This window comes from Schistocerca piceifrons, chromosome 4, assembly GCF_021461385.2.
Source record: "Schistocerca piceifrons isolate TAMUIC-IGC-003096 chromosome 4, iqSchPice1.1, whole genome shotgun sequence".
NCBI lineage: Eukaryota > Metazoa > Arthropoda > Insecta > Orthoptera > Acrididae > Schistocerca > Schistocerca piceifrons.
In genome coordinates this window covers 181,611,011-181,629,683 of record NC_060141.1, presented here as the reverse complement: position 1 = coordinate 181,629,683, position 18,673 = coordinate 181,611,011, and positions in this window count along the sequence as shown.

The window sequence follows — 18,673 nt, the reverse complement described above, 5'->3', positions numbered from 1 at the left end:
CTCCCATAATCACTGTCTCTCACCCACTTCCACTTTCTCCTTCTCTTTATTCATCTCCATCTGGCATCCTTTTCCTAGTACTGTCCTCCCACTGTGTACTATCTTCTACTGCCACTGTACCCCTCTCTTCCTCTCACGCTGCCATTCTGTCCTTCACTCTATATATACCACTGCCACTGTCTACAATTTTCTAGTATTTATTACTTCCCCGTCTCTTTCCCACTGCCACTGTCCCCTTACCTCTCAGCATAAAAACGCGCGAATGTGATCGCATACTGATACTTTTGCGAACATTTTGAAAAGATGCTGAGTAATGTAGAATGTGGCAACGGGTACGCTAATTTTCTGTAACATTATTTCAATAAAGAGGTTCCCTTCTTTTCCTTGCCACAGTAGGGCATGGAACTCACATAAAAAGAGCTTGATGGGTCAGTAAAATTTTAATAATTTACGTATGTAGAATTTAACTAAGGCAGAACTAGTTTTATAACTCACACCAGATTTGATGTCCACAAAAATTTTACTTGTGCGTCAGTACTACAACGTGGAGTTCCCAGAACCATTATGATGTTACCGAAGACACTTTAGATCAGATTTCTACGTGCTGCATCATTTTACAACTACATTCTCGCCTCAAGCCGCATTTTAGGTGCACTAGTGGGACAAATCTCAACCTCTGTCCTTCGGAAACAGATAAAGATACCTAGAAAATTTTCAAGGTTGGAGGCTAAGGAATGTATCATAAAAATTTCAGCCATTTGTTGTGCACAGCCTTTTTGGAATCCGCTGCGGGGGTTTGGTCTGCTGGTAACTTCGAAAATATAGTAAAAATGGGTGTTTTCTGAGGAACTGTCCGTGTACTAATGGTGCCTCCATTAGTCCCATCAAGCCCACCGTACATCACATCAAATGCAAAGACAACCAACCGATTTGCTTCATTTACCTAAATAAGAGGACGAATGTAACATTCATATTTTGACCATGTACTGTAGGATAGTGACACAAAGACGGTCCTTCCGTTGGGGGTACAAATGGTTCCTAGCCCAAGGGTTATCCAGAACACTTGACCTAACAGTTTTATCACCAACTGAACCCTCGTATGAGAACCCGCAAACCCCTTTTTATGGGCGGCGTGTTGTAACATATTGATGCTGGCTAGCATGCTGTCGCATGCATACCGATTAGTGTCAGCAGTTGAAAAACACCTGAAATATCTGAAACTGAACTAAGTTCCAAGGCCCAATGTAGTGTCTGTCAGAGTCTACACAGAATTCGAGGTTGAGTTAGCCCCTCTATAAATCTGCAGTGGATCCCTCAAACAAAAAAAAGCACGTCCAGAAGTTGGAAGAAAATATACGTCATACCCGTCTACAAGAAGGGTAACCGATGTAATCCAGAACACTACTGTTCAATATTTTTGAAATCCATTGGTTATAGAATATTGTAAAAAATGCTGAGTTCAAATGCATTGAGGTATCCTGTGTCAAGCGAAATGTTTGATTGGACGAGTAGTTTTGATAGGAAGGCCACTGCGGCTGGAGAGTCGTCGACAGATGTAGATGTAATATCGGGTTTGCTCCATAAAATTAATAGTAACTGAAGACTTTCCGCAGGCCATGCAGTTATCTGTAATGACCTACTGTCTGAAAGAATCTGTGCAAATATTCAGTCAGATCTTGATGAGATTTCAAATTGGTGCAAAGATTTCCACTTGCGTTAAATGTTCAGAAATGTAAAATTGTGCAATCCACAAAAAAAAACAAAAAAAAACGAAGTTTCCTATGACTGGCAGTTGGAGCACGCCAGCTCGTACCAATAGTTGGATGTCACAGTTTCTAAGGATATGAAATGAAACAATCACATAGTCTCAGTTGTAGATAAAACAGGTGACAAACTGCAGTTAATTGGTACAATACTAGGGTAATGCAATTGTTCTACAAAGGATACTCGTGTTCAAGTGTATTTAACCCTTACCTATATTGATATTTGGGGGTATTGAGAGGATACAAAGAAGAGCAGCACTAATGGTTACAGGTTTGTTGGAACCAGAGGAGAGTGTCGCCGAAAGTCTGGAAAAGAACTTAACTGACACACGATTGAAGACAGATGCAAACTATCCCATGAAAACCTACTTAGAAAGTTTGTAGAACCAACTTTCAGTGTATGTTACACATCCAATAGGGATGGCGAAGACTAGATGAGACTAATTATAGCACGCTCAGAAACATGTAAGCAACCATTCTCCCCGCAATCTATAGGTGAATGCAACGGGAGAAAGCTCTTTTAATTGGTACAATGGGACTTATCATCGTTCATGCATTTCGCAGTTATTTGCAAGTATAATTGTGGATGCAGACGAGTCTGTCGCAACCGTAAAGGCCTTAATGTAGGGCAGATCAAGGACAGGATCACCTGAAATGTATTTGAATGAACATTAAGTTAGATTATACGTTTTTCACACTTTCGGATTGTCTCCCGATGCTATTTGTTTGACATCACACTATACGTTTATCTGCAAATAACAGGTCAGAAACAGGAAACGACAGAATAATTTACTTCATTGCTCATCAGTCGGTATGAATAAGGCTTTATGGTCTTTGGAGTGACACAGTTCTTCTATTTGCAAGGCCCACTTAGTTTTCTCTTGGGGTAGTTCACAAAAGCAACCCAGTCTCTTCATTAAGGAAAAAAACAATTGCTTGATGGTTTCCTATTCCGATACTTTAACTATTATGTACCATTTTAGTCAGCTGCTTCTCGAATCCTTTACTTATATTTTATATCAATACCTCTTCTGAATTATGCTAAGGTGTGTTGTCCCATGTTCAGTCAAAGAGAAGCAGTGTGTTTCTAGAGCAAAATAGCTCGTTTCACGTGATGGAATAGGTAGTACTGAGGCAGTACCAGGAGTATCACCAATGGCAACAACTGTTGTTTTCTTCAGAAATGAAAGTTTTGTCCCAAGTCTTCTAGTATGCCCATAAGAGCTCAAAAATCACCTCTTTAAAATGTTGTCGGCCTTGAATGTATATTTCGTAACAACTTTATACAATAAATATTTCTAGTTAAAACGAGAGTTTTATTATAAGATATGGTGTAACTACAATCGGTTACTTGACCGTTTCCTGTAAAACTACGGATATGGCTAATTATGTCGTTTTGTGCACATAACATGCTTTTTTCCCTCATAAATATCAGTACTTTTTAGAAAGCAACCCAGTCTCTTCATTAAGGAAAAAAATAATTGCTTGATAGTTTCCTATTCCGATACTTTAACTATTATGTACCTTTTTATTCAGCTGCTTCTCGAATCCTTTACTGATATTTTATATCAATACCTCTTCTGAATTATGCTATGGTGTGTTGTCCCATGTTCAGTCAAAGAGAAGCTGTGTGTTTTTAGAGCAAAATAGCTCGTTTCACGTGATGGAATAGGTAGTACTGAGGCAGTACCAGGAGTGTCACCAATGGCAACAACTGTTGTTTTCTTCAGAATTGAAAGTTTTGTCCCAAGTCTTCTAGTATGCCCATAAGAGCTCAAATATCACCTCTTTAAAATGTTGTGGGCCTTGAATGTATATTTCGTAACAACTTTATACAATAAGTATTTCTAGTTAAAGCGAGAGTTTTATTATAAGATATGGTCTAGCTACAATCGGTTATTTGACCGTTTTCTGTAAAACTACGGATATGGCTAATTATGTCATTTTGTGCACATAACATGCTTTTTTCCCTCATAAATATCAGTACTTTTTAGAAAAAAACGGAAATGAAATTCATATAATTTGAAAACCTGCTGAAACGCTGCACATGAGTCATGGGATGCCCGTAACGTCATTAGCTAACTCGCTGCTCATACTAAAGATATCTTGTTGTGGAATTCACGTATCGGAAAAATGGATTACGAATGGTGTGTAGTGCCACTCTGTAACTAACCACATCTATAAAGAAACCTGAAAAATTGTTTTTGCGTGTTCCGAAGAACGAGAAGATTCGTTAAAAGTGGTTGCAACTCTCTCGTAGGTATCCGAACGAGACAGTGGTAACTACGTGTGTTTATTTCTGTGAGGATCATTTTGATGTAAGTAAATACTTCTTATGAAACTTAATAGTATTAAATACGATCTGCAGCTGCAGAAGTATAAAGTATGACTACGTACAAGTTGGTGTACTTATGTTTACATTTGCGAAGTAGCACTTTACGGTATGTCACGTGAAACGTTTGTATTTAATCGTTTTCGAGTGAACTTGATGAAAGTACAATATTCCACAATGTTGTAGTTCACTATAAGCTATTACGCAGCGCTTACAGTTGTGAGTTTTAATGTTTACATTTGTACTGTAGTCTTTTCCTATATGATACCCCAACGATTTATGTACTTAGGCAAAATGCACCGTATTTCGGTCAGTTCGATTTCCAGAAGTATCGTACTTCATTTTTCCGTCTTCAGTAGATAATATTAACACCATGGTCTCAAAAATACGTTTTGTGAAGCTAACATCGTTGTATCGTCTTGCTGAGAAATACTTTTTCGCTAAAGTAAGTAAATATCGTATTTAGAAAACAAGAGAAGTTTGTCAGTAAATAAACTTATGAATTCGAGTTAATGTTAACATCAGTAAATAAAGTTTGCCACGAGATTAAAAAACAAATTCATTGGTCTAGTGTCATTTGTAACTGAAATTACATACTACAGGTAGCGGGGGCACTGAAAACTGGAACCAATACAGACTGGGTTTCAGTAAGGAATCACTTTTGGTAAAAGAAATTTCCCATCGAGGTTCCATTGTCAAGAAGATAGCAGAACAAGACTCAATGAGTCTGCTGTTATTTTTACTACTCTAACAGTATCTGAAGTAAGCGATCGTTCGATACGAGAATTAGTCTACATTGCGTATTTTCATTCGCTTATACTGTATGGTATTGTATACTGGGGTAACTCTTCTCATTCTAAAAGGATATTTTTGGCTCAGAAACGGGCGGGTCTGGCAATAAGTGGTGTAAGTTCGCGAACCTCTTGTCCATCCCTGTTCACGAGAATAAGCAGCTTTCACTCAGTTAATACTCGGCAGAAATCAAACCTGCATTTCCTTAACTCTTATGCAGAAAGGTCTGCAGTATACTGCTGCAGCCATTTTCAGTAGGCTACCAGAAGTATTAAAATATCTTAGCAGTAATCCAGTTTCCTCATGGGTCACTCTTTCCATTCCGTCGATGATTCCGTTGAAAAATTAAGCTAATTCTTGTCATATTGTTGATTGCGTTTACGTAAACTTACAGTTTCACTTTTTTCGGGTTTATAAATATTTTATTTTTATCTGTTATTACTTTTACTTTGTAATTTTATGCACTGACACGTTCCATGGCCTTGGAGATTTGCTCCTCAATTTGGTCCTACGGAACTTGACGTGTAAATAAAAATAAAATAAATGAGTGTATTACTTCTAGAGCAGTTTATACCAAAAGGCATAAAATTAGCCTAATTCAGGAATTTGAAGAAGCAGCTCAGTCATGCTCATAAAATGTGACTGCTACCAGTAACCTTAGTGTTCACAGTGAGATGCAGAATGCTAATGAATTGGAGTCCATAGGTAAATTCTAGGTTGTTAATATGGTAGTTGTCAAACTGATAAAAAGTGTGAGTCCTACCTGTATCAGTCCTTATGATTTTTACCGTTCTGTATTGTATTTCAAGTTATATCTAGAAAGAAAATTTTTATATTTGCAGAATCCTGTAAGGGAGTAAAATTAGAACATTGTGCAGCGGCTAGTAAAAGTGTAGGACTACAGGCAGATTTTCATCTTTACAGAAGCAAGTCAGTGCAGCCAAGCTCTCCTTGTAAAGTGCCAACTGCATCTACTTGCACCTTACCAATCAAGAAAACTCAAAATGATGTAAATTTCTCTAGGAATAAGGAAGAAAGGAAGCTTGATATTTTACATCCTGTTGTACCTACGAGTGGCTTTAGTGCTATAAATAAAACAGCAGGTTTAATGTAAGAAGAAAATTGTGAAAGTGGCGTGCCTTCTTTTGGGCCTCAGTCATCGGATTAGTCTGATCCTGATTCTACTGCCAATGAAACAAGTGCAGAGACTGAAAAATTCTCAGTCTACAAAAACTATGCGCCCTTCCCTCAAGCGATCCTTGATATATGTTGGGATTTCAAAAGAGTGCTATTTTATAGTTCAGTTAATTCAAAAACATTTCTTCTTACCTGAAAAAATTGTTATGTTTTACAAAATAGACTAGATAGCACATTTTCTAAACTGTGGGACGGCTTTGGCATCTCTATTTCATCACAGTAAATTATTTGTGAAATGAAATGAAATGATCATATGGCATTTATTTGCCAGGATATCTCCTTAAGGGTTCGGCCACCGTATTGCAAGTCTTTTTAATTGACGCCACTTCGACGACTTTCGTGTAATTGATGATGAAAATTAAGATATGATGGAGACACGACACCCGGCTCCCTGCCGGGAATCGAAACCGGGCCCCTTACGTAGTAGGCGGTAACACTAACCCTGCGCTACGGAGTCCAACATTTGTGAAATGTGCATCTTCAATTGCTAGTATGTTACATCCCTTCATTGTAAACTTAGATAAAAATTCAGTTAAAAAAATCTCCCTACTGACAATGTAAGTTCGTAATATAGTGCTTAGAAATAGATATTCAAAAGTCATCCATGGCCCTTCACCAAACTTTCACTTTCGCAGACTATACGAGTAAGAAAGGTAACCCTGTAAAATTTTTAATACTTTTAATCAAAATGGTTTAATTAGCTACATAAACATATGACATAATTTAGAACCAGGTGCATTCGTTCAGGCCGACAGGGTTTCAAACATGTTAAGAAATCATTAATTGAGAATGGAATAAAATTACCAAGGCAACCCAGTGTAGCAGCTATCTGTTAACTGAGTAAGGCAGAAGCTAGTCAGGTAGAATTCATTACAAGTTTAGGAATAAATGTGGACAGGGTGATTCGATGTGTAAGAGAATGTTGAAGCAGCACTTAGTTGTTAATAGTAATATAATTCACATTCTTGATGATTTCATAATATCTTGTATTCTAGTTGACTTTCAAGACTGTCAGATAAAATAAATATTTATAATAGAGGGTGGAACCTTAAATCTGTTTGCATAGCAGTGTGTGTGTGTGTGTGTTGTGTGTGTGTGTGTGTGTGTGTGTGTGTGTGTTTATTCAGCTTTTTGGCCAGTAGTGGATCTTTTTTTAAATTTCTGCTCTGATTCCCATGTTTATTGAGTATTTGAGCATAATGAAATGAAAGAAAAACTAGTGAGAAAACAGTATTTATTTAAAATCTCATCCATCGGTTCAGCAACTGTATTCAATATTTACTGCAAATACATCAGTAGCCAGCTGTAATTCCTGTTTGGTCTTTATTACCTGGATTTGAGGCTGGTATGAGCCCCTCTTCAGATAGTCTTCCATCATCACACTTCCCTAAACTTTCGCGCTGCACACATATACTGTGATTACGTTAGACTACCTGAAGAAGGGCTCCCTCTATCCTGAAACCTGGATAATTAATCCCAAACACGTATTGCAACTGGTTGTTGATTTATTTTCAATAAAGAAGTTCGTTCATTTAATAGTGGACAAATGCTTAGAGACAATGAAGGAAAAATAATGGTTTTCCAAAAGGAAGCTAAACTGTTGAGTAAATCATTAACATATGCGTTATCATAATCTACTTAGAAGCTGATCTGAATGACAACGGGTTTCTTACACCATATAAGGGACGATAATGTGTTTTTGGTGTTTCCCTATTTTTTGTCGATCTCCTGTGTTCTTGTTACAAGATGTAAGCTGTAAGGCAAATCCAACACCTTCCATGAAAACCCTGACATGATAAGCAAATCCGGCAGTATGTCACATAGCTCCGCATAAATCTTGACATTAAATTAACCAAAGTAATACGAGTAACGATTGAGCAAATGGAATACCACAGACCATCAAACGAATGCCGAAATGCATGTCATACCTTCCCACCGTGAGACAGACGCAGTTCCGAGGGAGAAACGAGAACAGAAGCCGAGAGCAGAACTGTGTTAAGCTAGAAGGCCCTACGATAAGGGATGGACACCCACGTCGCCAGCTAACCACCAGGACTACCCCTCAGCCCACGTTAATAGCTAGAGCCCTCCAGAAGAACAGTATTGATCTTACGATAGCACAAAAGGGGCCACACCAGCCGCAAGTTTTAGCGTAAGACTTTTTCGCGTCTCTGTTACATTGCAAACTTTAAAAACATTGCCCCACCACGAAAAGTATAACGTTTCTCAATGGATAGACAGAGTTTTTGTAGGCGGAGCTTAAGGTTAACATTGAGACCCTGATCGGTCAGATGAAAACACAGCCAGATAGTTTTTTTTAAAACCAACTTCGGTAAATTGTAGTAAGGAGAAGTTAGAAAAGAGTTGCTTCCGTGACGGCGAGATGCATGGAGCTGTGCGGGCCGCCGCCCCCCTGACGAACACCGACAAGGTAATGAACACACGCGATGCCGCATTTTTGAGCGCATAAAGCTTCACTCAGAACTGCAGAAGTCTCAACTGTTACATCCCCTTTTTACGTAATACTAGTGTCGATTGTCAATTGAAGCTCATGGTATTCATACTTGCTACGTGAGTTAAAATCTGAAACGCGATGATTTTTCTCTTATATAATTATTGAGAAGCCACATCAGCCACTGTAATTTACGACAAGTTAGATAAGTAATTTAAGATAATTGAGGGTCACTGTAGACCATTTTAATAGTTTTCTCTTTTGTTAAACTTAATTTAAACCTACATTATAGATGTGATATGGCATAGGTCATCCTTCGATCGATTGTAGAACTTGGAAACCCACTCAGGGAATATTCGTTCACATTTTTGTTGAACACAGTTGGTTTTTATTATCCTGTATTAAAATATTTCCTTTTATCAATAGTGCAATTTATAAACTATGTTTTGTTAGTAGAATGAAATTTCCAATGGTAAACTTAACTGCTTTTTCGACGTTATTTTACCAGATAAATAAAAATAGGAAAGCCTTGAACCCCATCCACTAAATTTAGATAGTGTTGAGATTCTTTTACAGGGAGTGAAGTGGAACTGACGCTGAAATCATTACATATTTGGTTATATTATTGCTAGTCTCACTGAACTCTTCCGAACTCTACATGCCATGTGTGGTCTGGCGTCTCCTTACCAGCAACAGGTTCCAGGTTCAAACTAGTCAATTCCCTAAAAAACACGCTCAGAGCGTCGTTGCGCGAAAGTGGTAGGGAGACACGACATAGAACAACAGACACCACGCACAATGTTAGAGAATGGCGGCCCTGTCAGAATGGTAAAATACCATGATTGAAGGTCGACCATGCCTAACTAGGTCAGAAAAATATTTTGTTGAAAAACTTTTGTAACAGATTTTTTTTCCTGAAGTTATACATAGTCGAAAACAGTAGCTGCAGCGATAGATAGTAAAAGTATTCAATAGAAAGTGAGACATTCTGGCAGAATCAGTAGCATAATTAAGTTATGAATTTTAATATTGTTAGAATTAAGTTTTCTCTCCAATGCAAGCGCACAGGTGGCGGATACATCGTTGACAAGTTGGTTCTGACCCAACAAGTAAGTCAATGGACTGTCAACTCGTGTGTGCAAAAAGTTTATGAAACGCGTGAGATCGTATGAGCGCATGTTAACGCGAAGTAGGGCGAGTGAATTGCTTTTAAAACAGAAAATAAGGGATTCGGAAAGATTAGCAATGGCAGATCGAGACCTTGACCGAATTGAGGTAGAGACCCAACATGAAGATGGACAGAGAATAGAGGACAGTACAACAGACGATGCAGTATCGCGAGAAATAGTACAGATAACGCTCCATAACGAGGATAATTTACGTCAAGGCACAGTAAACCTAGGTCAGCATACGACAGAGGAGCAGGAAAGTAGAAGACAGCCGATGAGGATTCTAACTTGCGTCTTGAATACGTAGAACCCATAGTACAAGTAATCAGAGCTCCCTCACACCAGAGTACAAGAAATTCGAGCAGAAACGTGTCACCGCTCAGTTCAATACAATCGGTTGCAAACCAACACTTGGGCGAAAACACAGAGCGTAGGATGTCGGAAGAAAACGCAACAGGACCCACCAATCTGGAAGAATTATTACAATTAATGGCGGAAACCATGACAAGACAAAATAAAGAAATTGCGAACCAAGTTAAAACTCAGAATGCAGAAACGACGAAACAAATTGCAGAAACCACGAGACAAATGCGTGAGATTAAAGAACAAAAGAAGAAAAATGCAGTTACACCCAAGTCATATCGAAGACGAGTCAAAAGAATCTCGAGAAGTGATAGGAAACTTAGTAACAGGTCACAATCAATTGAGAACAGACATTGACAAGGTACAAGCGGATGTACAAACATTGCGTAGTGACACTCAGGACGAGATCAAAACATTACGTAACAACACCCAGGGAGAAGTCAAGAAACTAGAGAAACAGATAGACGTAATTACTAGACAAGCAGCAGGTACAGCGCGAGAAATAGTTGAAAACAATGTGTTGCACAAACGTATCACAAAAGCAGCGCTGAAAAGATATGATAGCCGCATAGTCAAAATAGAAGCGCAAACGAAGCGACAATTTCAGAAACTGCGAACAGAGTTGTTGCAAACCATTGAAGAGCGTAGTGAACAGGATCGAACAAGCACTGAGTCTGCAACCACATCCCTATCTGTAACAGCACCGGAAAAACAAGCAATTAACGAAGATATTACGCATTTGCGACTCCAATCACAAGCGGAAAGTAACATACGTGAAATCAGACAGCCTGCACCGCTACAAACATGTTTCGAATTCCTTGATGAACAAACCGCATCACAAACACATGTGGAACCACAAATGTATGTTTCAAGACAGTTTGGATAGTGCAATGAAGCAGCAAGGTTATCAGGACAAGATACCGAACCAATACCTGACAATGGAAAGCCAGGTCGCGAAGAGTACAGTGCAATGCATTCAGCGACACTTTCACAAACGATGGAAGAAAATTACTGCGCACCACTCCAACGATAGTACGCAAGGATAGGCGAAAGTTACCGTGTACAATATCCAATGGATCTATCACAACCGGAAAGAACGACGGGAGAAATGATCAGAAACAAAAGTGGCGAAGAATCGCGAATTTCATATGGAACTATGACGAAGTACGGCAACGACCATTTCCTCACAGCCAGAAAATTTCAACACTTTCGAGAAGGAAACTCATTACATCCATGAACTTTTATTGATCAATTCCGAGTAGGATTACCAGAACACTCGACGCTAGCACACAGATTAGACTTTATATGTGCAGACATGTCAGGAACAATCGCAGAAATCATGCAGAATATTGCAGTGACTTGCCGATCGTACGAAGATTTCAGAGAGCAGTTTCTCTCACGATATTGGTCCAGCGAAGCTCAGAACAGAGTGAAGTACGAATTATTACAGAACCCATATTTTGAAAATTCAGGAGAGAAGAGTCCCGTGAAATTTTTCGAATCAATGGCAAAGAAACATCAATGCTTAGATGTACCATACAGTGACGGAGAGTTGTTTAAAGTATGCGCGATGAAGTTACTATTGAAATACCAGCGATCATTAGTCGGTCGCGGAGGCAATGACGTCGAAGCATTTAAAGGTATTCTAATTGAACTAGAGTTCATATTTTCGGAAGATGATGTAAGAAAAAGACGAAGCGCACGTGGAAACGAAAGCAAAAAGCAGTGGAATCCACAAGACACAGTACGAAGAAACAGTAGTTACGAACCACGTGATAACTTCGCACCAAGAAACGACAATAGATTTCAACAAAGAACCGGTTATGGATTTAGAAGAGAATATGGCAATAACTATAATTCACCCAGGAACGGCAACAACTATTACGGAGGGAATAACGACAACCGGAACGGGTATTGGAGCGCCAATAGACCGACAAATTATCAACAAAGAAACCAATATCAACAAGCGGAGCAAGAAAAGAAAATAGAGATAGAAGAGGTGGAGGTAAGACCACTAAATCCCGAAAAACGTTCGAATTGACAGCTAAGCGCCCATGCCAAAGGGAATGACGCACTGACCCAGGACAATTGCAGCACCTTGGACAGAGAAGTAAATACCTTATCACGAGAAGAGAAGAAGGAAGAAACAAACCCGCAGGGACCAGATGAAAACGAAGACAGGAAAATAACAATATCGTGTTGGGACAAAATTAATTGGGAGAATACTGACGAGGAAGATGAATTGCCAGAGGCATGCACAACGAATGTAGGAGGAAAGGACAAAGTAATGAGTATTGCAGAGCTATTTGAGATGGAAATCAGGGAAAGCGAATTCAATGAGGATAATGCACAGTCGACAGAAGTTGAGAATAAGTTACTAGTGCGCACACAACCCAACGTATATAATGAAGGAAGTTATGAAGCGATAATTAGAGCATTTAGATGCGATTATGTGGACGTAGCGGTCGAAGCTTATCCTACAGAAAGTTCGAATTCAAAAGGGAAATTCCTGAAAAGACTCATGTATGATTCAGTGGAGGATTTGTTGACGCAAGAAGAAGAAGAACAGAACCAACCCTTTCGAATTCAACCAATTGTGAAGGCCATGGTAAAGCATATTCCAGTCAATATTGTAATTGATAGCGGAAGTGAACTGACCACGATCTCAGAAAATTTATTCATGCAGTGTAATGCCAATGAGGAATTGCCAGTTCTGAAAACACCTAAGATTAAAGTAAGAGGTCCTATTAGAAACTGCTGCGGAAGTTACGAGACAAACAAGGTTAACTCTTTCGTGTCAAGGTCAAAAGATCGAAGCCAACTAACTGTAGATTTGATTATAGGTGCAGATATTTTAAATGAGAGACGAGCGATAATAAATATGGGGAAAGGTAGCGTAACATTCGGGAACGTCACACTTCTGTTTGAGCAAAAGCTAAAATTAGAATAAATACCAGTTATAAACAAACAATTAAGAATGATGCGAGATAAGGAGGATGAAGTATTAGAATGGTATGCACAAAAGGGGGAATCGCCTCAGCTCATGTTAGAAGTCCATAAAGAAAACGACAAAAAATTGCAAGAAGTTCAACGTATTCCGGAACACAGTAAAAGAGAATTAGAGGGTATTTTATGAGATAAAGCAGAGATATTTTTACATAATACTATCAGTATTAAACATTTTCAGTACAAGTTTGAAGTAAAACAGGCAAAACCTTAGGACTTCACCATGTAAGCCATATAAAAAGTTTGAAGATTAATTTTATTACTGGTAAATAATCAGCACAATATTTCAACATTATGTTGCAGATAAGATCGTCAGGAGGAAGAAGAATGAAGAGAGAGGAAGGTGGGAAAAAGAAAGTAGTTTCAACACAAACAAAAACAAAAATAACACTAATAGTACCATAGATTAAGGTGAAGGGATAAAACTTAGATAGTCTAACAGAATGAAATACTGAAATGCTATACACCACGACACTACACAAAAATAAAAAACGAATTTGAGGATTCTTGTTGAAGTTAAGACTCAAAGTATCCTAGAATTGTAACATGGAAAGGGCGCCAAAATTTGTAAAGCTTTTTAAGAAGGCGTAAAACGACATAGTTACTAGACATATGTTAGATGAATATAAGTAAAACTTTTTGTAAGAACCATTGTAAAAACTCCAGCAGAGACCAGATGCAACGACCCACAAGTTGCAACACAAGAAATATCAAGAAAGAAGAGGACGTAATTAGCAAGACATGATTCCAACAAGGCAGAAGTGTTGAGAGAAGGGAAAGGACAGTGAGACCAACAGAGGGTAGCCAAAGTGGGCAATAAATCTGCTGAACCACAGGGTGACGGAACCCTGCTGGGACAGAACACGGAACCACAGAGTGGCGGAACATGGAAGGTCAAGAGAGTCTTGGAATGCCCCCACTCAGCGGAGTGAGCAAAAAACGGCCCAATGAAGAGACTGCTTGGGCAAGCCACCACTGGCAAAAAAATATGTGTAAAAGTCACACTACTGCTATTAAACATCGTGCGGTTCTGGGCGCTACAGTCTGGAACTGAGTGGCCACTACAGGTGCAGGTTCGAATGCTGCCTCGGGCATGGATGTGTGTGAAGTCCTTAGGTTAGTTAGGTTTAATTAGTTCTAAGTTCTAGGCGACTGATGACCTCAGAAGTTAAGTCGCATAGTGCTCAGAACCATTTGAACCATTTTGCTATTAAACAGCACGCTGATGCACGAAACTGAAGAAAACTCCTACAAAGTAAGAATGACACACCCAAACAATTTATCAAACTGTTACTAAGAGGAGAGCTTCAAAGTGACTATTTATCAATAAATATTTCCATATCCTGCCCAGAGAAGAACCAAGAAGCGAGTAAGAAGCAGAGAAAAAGCAGGTAGAAGTTGAAGATTCGGAAGATTGAGATCAAGAAAGAAGATTGGTGAAGAATAGATGACATACGTAACCAAATCCCTATTCTATTGTAGTCATCTGCGAAGTATTACAACGAAAAAGACCGCTTTCAGCAACACATAACGATGACATTCACGCATACAAAGCCAGTAAACCACGAGATTCTGCACTCACAGCTCCATTCCATTATGGGACCTCCACAACAGCAACACACACTTGCAAAGCCAACAAGGAACAACGAACGAAGCTGTACATCAAATACTTGCCCATATCCATCTCGCTCAAGTCCACCACATTTGTGCAAAAACATTCGCCAACCTCATCCTTAAACATTCATAGGATTGTGTGAATGTGTGAAATCAAATTATGTGATGTAGGGATTGTGAAAAAGAAACGGGTGAAAAACAAAATAAGTTAAGCACACCAGACAGCTAATAAACTACGAAATAACAGTCATTGACTATGGACTTAAGTAAAAAATAGACTATCGATAAAAATAAGTCATTAGTTCTGAAATGGACAGTATATAAAGAACAAAAGTAAGGCATAATGAACACTAAAACTATATGGCACTTATTTTCTCCTCATAAAAGTAAAAGATTAACTATATTTTACTTATTTTCTCCTTATAAAAAGAAAGAATAAAAAGTTATCTTGTTGGATGTTTTCCCTTTTTTTTAACATTTGTACCATTTGTTAGGATAATATCTCAATACTTGTGTATGTATATTTCTTCGTCAAAGCAATTCTTGCAAATAATTCTTATTTGTTAGTGTAACAATGTTGAAATGAGTGTCTAGAAACAAAAACATTTTTAATTGTACATGATATTTAGAAAATGTGTTAGGAATAGATTTTACTTAATTGCTACTATTATAAAAAAATATTTCTAAGAAAATCGATGTGAAAGGCTCCTCACTTTCGATAACAAACTTGTTAAATAAACAAACTTCACACTTAAATAAAGAAAGAAAATAATTAAAAATAATTAATAATAATAATAGCATAAAAATATTCTCCTCTTGTCAATATAAACATATTTTTGAGAATAATGAGGAAGAATATAAAAATATAAATTAGTAATACAAACTAGCAAAGAACCAGAATAAAGTGGCTGAAGAGTAGGCAACAAAATTTAGATAAAGGAATAATTTATGACTGACTTAGACAACAATTCAGTCATTGCCTAACTTCAGTGCAAAAATTAAGTTCGAAGGGTGGTGATACGTAAGGTGTCAGCAAATCCAACACCTTCCATGAAAACCCTGATATGATAAGCATATCCGGCAGTATGTCACATAGCTCCGAATAAATCGTGACATTAAATTAACCAAAGTAATAAGAGTAACGAGTGAGCAAATGGAATACCACAGACTAACACAAGAATGCCTAAATGCATGTCATACCTTCCCACCGTGAGACAGACGCAGTTCCGAGGGGAGAAGCGAGAACAGAAGCCGAGAGCAGAACCGTGTTAGGCTAGAAGGCCCAACGATAAGGGAAGGACACCCACGTCGCAAGCTAACCACCCCCCAGCCCATGTTAAAAGCTAGAGCGCCCCAGCAGAACAGTATAGATCTTACGATAACACTAAAAGGGCCACACCAGCCGCAAGTTTTAGCGTAAGACTTTTTCGCGTCTCTGTTACATTGCAAACCAAAAAAACATTGCCCCACCACGAAACGTAAGTGCTAGGACCACCCTCTAGCCCATGTTAAAAGCTAGAGCCCTCCAGAAGAGTAGTATAGATCTTACGATAACACTAAAAGGGAACCACCAGCCGCAAGTTTTAGCGTGAGACTTTTTCGCGTCTCTGTTACGTTGCAAACGTTAGAAACATTGCCCCACCACGAAAAGTACAACGTTTCTCATTGGATAGATAGAATTTTTGTAGGCGGAGCTTAAGGTTAACATTGAGACCCTGATTGGACAGATGAAAACACAGCCAGATAGTTTTTTTTAAACCAACCTTGGTAAATTGTAGTAAGGAGAAGTTAGAAAAGAGTTGCTTACGAGACGGCGAGAAGCATGGAGCTGCGCCGGCCGCCGCCCCCTGACGAACACCGACAAGGTAATGAACGCATGCGATGCCGCATTTTTGAGCGCATAAAGCTTCACTCAGAACTGCAGAAGTCTCATCTGTTACATCCCCTTTTTACGTAATACTAGTGTCGATCGTCAATTGGAGCTCATGGTATTCACATTTACTACATAAGTTAATATCTGAAACGCGATGATTTTTCTCTTATATAATTATTGAGAAGCCACATCAGCCACTGTAATTTACAACAAGTTAGATAAGTAATTAAAGATAATTGAGGGTCACTGTAGACCATTTTGATATTTTTCTCGTTTGTGAAACTTAATTTAAACCGAGATTATAGATGTGATATGCCATAGGTCATCCTTCAATCCATTGTAGAACTTGGAAACCCACTGAGGGAATATTCGTTCACATTTTTGTTGAACACAGTTGGTTTTTATCATCCTGTATTAAAATATTTCCTTTTATCAATAGTGCAATTTATAAACTATGTTTTGTGAGTAAAATAAAATTTCCAATGGTAAACTGAACTGCTATTTCGACATTATTTTACCAGCTAACTAAAAATAGGAAAGGCTTGGACCCCATCCACTAAATTTGGTTGGTATTAAGATTATTTTACAGGGAGTGCAGTGGAGCTGACGCTGAAATCATTAAGTATTTGGTTATATCATCGCTAGTCTCACTGTACTCTTCTGAACTCTACATGTCATGTGTGGTCTGGCGTCACGTTACCAGCAACAGGTCCCAGGTTCAAACTAGTCAATTCCCTAAAAACCACGCTCAGAGTGTCGTTGTGCGAAATTGGCAGGGAGACACGACGTAGAACAACAGACACCACGCAGTATGTTAGAAAAGGAACCTGCTTTCGACTATTAAAGCTGGGCAATCACGTTGTAAGATCGATGACGAGAACAGCGGATTGTTATCGTGACGCTATGGTTGGCTGGTTGACTTTGGTATTCGAGGACACAGATAAAACATTTAAATTATCATGTGCATCTATCGATGTCCGTTGCAGATTACAGTGATTACTCTTAATTAAACCGAGTGTCGTGCTTTTACTCCTTGCTGCACTGCAATAGGTCTCGTGTATGTATGGTAGCAAATCGGTGGATCAACAGAGCATCTATGCGTGTGTACGATATCAGATTTGAACATTGCGAGAGCTATATTTGTATGTGAATAAGCCTTCACGTGTGCCGTGTTTTTCAGTGAACTGAAACTGTTTCATAGTTACCACGGAGCAGAACGCTGTGTGGACAAGAATACTCCGTAAATACTCTTATTAAACTATATTCTCATCTCTGGCTCCCGGCAGTACGGTTGACGTTTGATTTACCTGAAAGAGATACATAAGCTATCTGTTTCCTACGCAGAATCAACAAACACTAGTATTGCCCGTGATCGTCGCCACGCTATGTCGGAACCCTGCCACGGCGTGAGGTGCAGTTGCAGCGGAGGTTTTTGAAACAGACTGGTAAATAGGATCAGGATCCCAATTGCAAAGCTTGTGTATCGTTTTCGCTTTAAAATAAAACGTTTTTCCAATGGTAATAATGTCTTAGATCGACAGCACTATCGCGATTTGCTGCAAAAGTACAGACATGTTAATGTTGTGTTTGCTCCACATCGCTCCATTTAATTTTTCTGTTAACAGTGGTAGTCACACAATTTCCCATTTATTCAGTGGGTTTGCCATATTCCCAAGATTCTGATTTTTCACGTCAGAAATAATTTGTCGGTAACATAGTGCATTTACATCTGCCATTATATGCCATGCGCCGGAACCGCCAAAAATGTGCTTCTGCTGTGATTAGCCGAGACTAGTTTGTTTACAGTTTCCGCGAGTTTCATGGGATGGTTGCGTCACTGCGTTTCCGGTGACACTGTAATTCTCGGACCTTGCTTAATTATTATGCAATACTGGTGCTGTGTACGCGTAGGAACTATGTTTAATGTCAGAGAGTGATACTTATTTAATTCCATCGATACTACTTTTTGCTTGAGCAAATGTGCTGGAGGAATAGATGAGTAATCTTTACGATTTTGAGCGGGACAGTAAATTCAATTTAATTTCACTGTTTTTCAGCTCAGAATCACGCACGTGAAATTAACCACTCGTGATTAACACATTTTAGTTGATT